Below are 5,000 nucleotides of genomic sequence, written 5' to 3' on the forward strand. Positions count from 1 at the left end.
GTGATGCCATCTGAACACCCACCGACTGATGCATTGAACGGCTAAAGTTGACCTTCAATCCGAACTGGCACTCTGCGGCGTGGAGGCAGTTGCGCGACCACTCCTATCCCAAACCAACAAAGCAAGGTGTATCCTACGTGCTCGGTACAAGCACACCACGACGGGACACATTGAACGGTTCAGCGATCTCTCTGCACTAGTGGAAAAACTCCAACGTGATACGGGAGACTTTGCTACAGCGGCTTCTCTGCACTTCTGGGCTACCACCTTGTGACGGGAGACATTGCTAGCGGTCACTCTGCACTAGTGATGGTACACCACCGTGATACGGGAGACATTGCTAACGGCCACTCTGCACAGGTGCCAATACCACCTTGTGACGGGAAACATTGCTAGGCACCGATCGGCATCTCTGCGCGATTACTTGACGCACACCCAACTAAGTCAACTGTTGGACTTTTTCGTAATCACGGCGGGACACATTGAACGAGCTCTAACGGATCTCTGCACGCATGGAACATGGTGGCGGGAATCATTGCTAGAACCGAACGGCGCCTCTGCGCGATGTACAAACAAGCTCAACAGGAACCTCGTATCGGCTGCCGAGCCGGAGCCCGAACAACTTGGATTTTCACCTCTAATTTATATCAACTCACCACTCCCCGAGGGATCCGCAGAATTGCTTCTGGGTCCCGTATCGTTATTTGCGATTCGTGTTTGCATTACACTACATTGAACTATTCCAACTTGTTTATCCGCATGGCGAACATTTGCTGCATTGAACATTTAAGTTCCACTTCGCTCTCCCCTACGTGGGTCTGAGCTTCGCTCTCAGGGAAAAAATATGCCACATTTGGTAGGGAAACCCGGTTTCATCACGCTATGTGCCCTGCACCACCGGCTTAGCGTGAATCCTTCGAGTTTCCCTAAGAAGTTCGATTGGTCTTGCAGAGTTTAAAGACAACGAAGCTTAGTTTCAAGCAATGATTTAATATACGCGTATTAAAAACCCTTAGCTGTTACAACTTTTATGCTTGAAACCATCGCAACGAAGTCTTTGGGTCCGTAGACCCGTGATGTACTGCTCCAGGAAACGTTTTGAAAGGGTGGAAACTCAAAATCATAGGTTAAGATCATCGGCAGAACCCACCAGACACCACTTTTGCTTCATAAGTTCGGCCTATAGTCATATGACGATTTTCATCGGGGAGGGGACGTATGACCCAAACGGGGGCTTATATGACCCACGGACACTGCAAACCATGCTCCTACGACTAAATAGAGGTTAAAACTACGATTTGGTGAAATCTTCATTTTTGACCTCGAAGCAAGGTACCTTCCCTATAGTAGGCAATGAGTAAATGATCATAATCCCAGGAGGGCAAAAAATGGGAACCCGAGAGGAAAGCGCTGTTGGCGCGCCTAAGCTAGTGGCCCGTAGAGTAAAAAGGGTACCCCCAACAAAGTTGTCGTTTGACGTTCTGGTTGCACTTTTTATCATCTAAAATCAGTTTTCTACACGTTTTGAGGGGTTTTAGCAAAAAAAAAATTTTCGATTACTTGAGCTCTCTGGCCCGTTCGGTGCACATTTTTGAAAAAAGCTAGGGAGCTGCCCCTAGGTTCGGGGTGTCACAAAATGTTGAAAAGTGGTCGAAAAACCACTATCCAGAATCGGATGTAGAATCGTTAGACGAACTTAAAATTGTTCTACGACACCCATCTGCGACGTTTAGTATTCGAGTTATGGCCCGTACCAGGTCTGACCGAGCAATTTTTGTTCCGCGCACTTTGTGCACCGTACACTTTGATGTTTGTATGAAAAAGTACCCTACCTAGGGACGCGTAGAGCAAATTTGTACCCCCGGGCATGTTGTCGATTGACATTCTGGTTGCACTTTTCATCATCTAGGGTGCGTTCCTGACACGTTTTGAGGGGTTTTAGCAAAAAAAAAATTTTCGACTACTCGAGCTCTCTGGCCCGTTCGGTGCACATTTTTGAAAAAAGCTAGGGAGCTGCCCCTAGGTTCGGGGTGTCACAAAATGTTGAAAAGTGGTCGAAAAACCACTATCCAGAATCGGATGTAGAATCGTTAGACGAACTTAAAATTGTTCTACGACACCCATCTGCGACGTTTAGTATTCGAGATATGGCCCGTCCTAGGTCTGACCGAGCAAGTTTTGTTCCGCGCACTTTGTGCACCGTACACTTTGATGTTTGTATGAAAAAGTACCCTACCTAGGGACGCGTAGAGCAAATTTGTACCTCCGGGCATGTTGTCGATTGACATTCTGGTTGCACTTTTCATCATCTAGGGTGCGTTCCTGACACGTTTTGAGGGGTTTTAGCAAAAAAATTTTTTTCGACTACTCGAGCTCTCTGGCCCGTTCGGTGCACATTTTTGAAAAAAGCTAGGGAGCTGCCCCTAGGTTCGGGGTGTCACAAAATGTTGAAAAGTGGTCGAAAAACCACTATCCAGAATCGGATGTAGAATCGTTAGACGAACTTAAAATTGTTCTACGACACCCATCTGCGACGTTTAGTATTCGAGTTATGGCCCGTACCAGGTCTGACCGAGCAATTTTTGTTCCGCGCACTTTGTGCACCGTACACTTTGATGTTTGTATGAAAAAGTACCCTACCTAGGGACGCGTAGAGCAAATTTGTACCCCCGGGCATGTTGTCGATTGACATTCTGGTTGCACTTTTCATCATCTAGGGTGCGTTCCTGACACGTTTTGAGGGGTTTTAGCAAAAAAAAAATTTTCGACTACTCGAGCTCTCTGGCCCGTTCGGTGCACATTTTTGAAAAAAGCTAGGGAGCTGCCCCTAGGTTCGGGGTGTCACAAAATGTTGAAAAGTGGTCGAAAAACCACTATCCAGAATCGGATGTAGAATCGTTAGACGAACTTAAAATTGTTCTACGACACCCATCTGCGACGTTTAGTATTCGAGATATGGCCCGTCCTAGGTCTGACCGAGCAATTTTTGTTCCGAGCACTTTGTGCACCGTACACTTTGATGTTTGTATGAAAAAGTACCCTACCTAGGGACGCGTAGAGCAAATTTGTACCCCCGGGCATGTTGTCGATTGACATTCTGGTTGCACTTTTCATCATCTAGGGTGCGTTCCTGACACGTTTTGAGGGGTTTTAGCAAAAAAAAAATTTTCGACTACTCGAGCTCTCTGGCCCGTTCGGTGCACATTTTTGAAAAAAGCTAGGGAGCTGCCCCTAGGTTCGGGGTGTCACAAAATGTTGAAAAGTGGTCGAAAAACCACTATCCAGAATCGGATGTAGAATCGTTAGACGAACTTAAAATTGTTCTACGACACCCATCTGCGACGTTTAGTATTCGAGATATGGCCCGTCCTAGGTCTGACCGAGCAAGTTTTGTTCCGCGCACTTTGTGCACCGTACACTTTGATGTTTGTATGAAAAAGTACCCTACCTAGGGACGCGTAGAGCAAATTTGTACCCCCGGGCATGTTGTCGATTGACATTCTGGTTGCACTTTTCATCATCTAGGGTGCGTTCCTGACACGTTTTGAGGGGTTTTAGCAAAAAAATTTTTTTCGACTACTCGAGCTCTCTGGCCCGTTCGGTGCACATTTTTGAAAAAAGCTAGGGAGCTGCCCCTAGGTTCGGGGTGTCACAAAATGTTGAAAAGTGGTCGAAAAACCACTATCCAGAATCGGATGTAGAATCATTAGACGAATTTAAAATTGTTCTACGACACCCATCTGCGACGTTTAGTATTCGAGATATAGCACTTTGTAGGTCTGACCGAGCAATTTTTGTTCCGCGCACTTTGTGTTCATGGATGTCGATAAAGGTACAAGTTGCCGGTCGGGATAGCCGTGCACCAAAACTGTGTACCGATCAGGGAAAGTACAAGACGAAGGGTGCATCTCGAGCGTACGCGTTCATAGATGTCCATGTTGGTACACTTGCACCAAAATTGTGTACCAATCAGGGAAAGTACAACATGGAGGGCGCAGCCCGGGCGTACCCGATCATGGATGTCCATGTTGATACAATCTACGTGTACGTACCTAGTTTTTGTATCAAAAGTTGCATTAAAGTGCTTGTATGCTTAAAATGCTTATCTCAACCGGTCACCTTTTGGCCTGTCCTTTTATAACAGAAACCTAGAAAGATACTCGATATTTTTGTGTTTTTCCATTAGCCCGGGACGACGAAATGAGCTATGTGCACATCGTGCAGAAAACTGTCTTCGCCACGCATGTTTTTGTCTATCCACTCATATAATCACCCACATTTGTGTTCAACACGGACGGCGCAGCCCGAGCGAACGCGTTAATGTTTATGTTTGTACACACTGCTTGTACGATTCTAGGATTTGGTAATTGCGTCACAGTGCCCGACCGTCGCGGACACCATTCTTGGACAGAAGTCCTAGTACGTAGAGTACTTTCCCTAGGTATGTGCTCGTTCGTGACTATCGTTGCGTGCTTACGGACACGCTTGGGTATGTTTACCATACAAGGTTTACTAGGGAAACCTGGGAAGGACGCTTGCCCTCCCGTCGCGGACACCATTCTTGGAAAGAAGTCCTAGTACGTAGCGTTCCTTATTTTACTTGATCAGTTTGTAATGCATTCGCTTTGTTCCATCGACTTCTGCTACTGCTCACTAAGGGGTGTTCGTTTGCGATGTGTACGATAAGCAACTGTCTATCCTAACCAGCAGTTAATCAACACTTTTCACCCAAGTCATAGGAACATAGAGTACTTTTCCTAATCGGTACACAATTTTGGTGCACCTCTAACCTGGCCGGCACTTTATCGTTACGTTTTGTGCATAACCTAGGGACGTGGTGTAAGTTTCATGATTTTTATGTTTGATTCGGTTTATTATGATTGAAAACTACGCTACGTCCCAGAAATTTGAACTCGACTACTTCCTCCATGTGGCGCCAAAAGCTACTGGGCAACGCCTAGCTAATGCCCCATTTGTACTTCAATTTGCATAATCAATTT

Source organism: Anopheles gambiae, assembly GCF_943734735.2.
Source record: "Anopheles gambiae chromosome X unlocalized genomic scaffold, idAnoGambNW_F1_1 X_unloc_23, whole genome shotgun sequence".
In the NCBI taxonomy this organism is placed as follows: domain Eukaryota; kingdom Metazoa; phylum Arthropoda; class Insecta; order Diptera; family Culicidae; genus Anopheles; species Anopheles gambiae.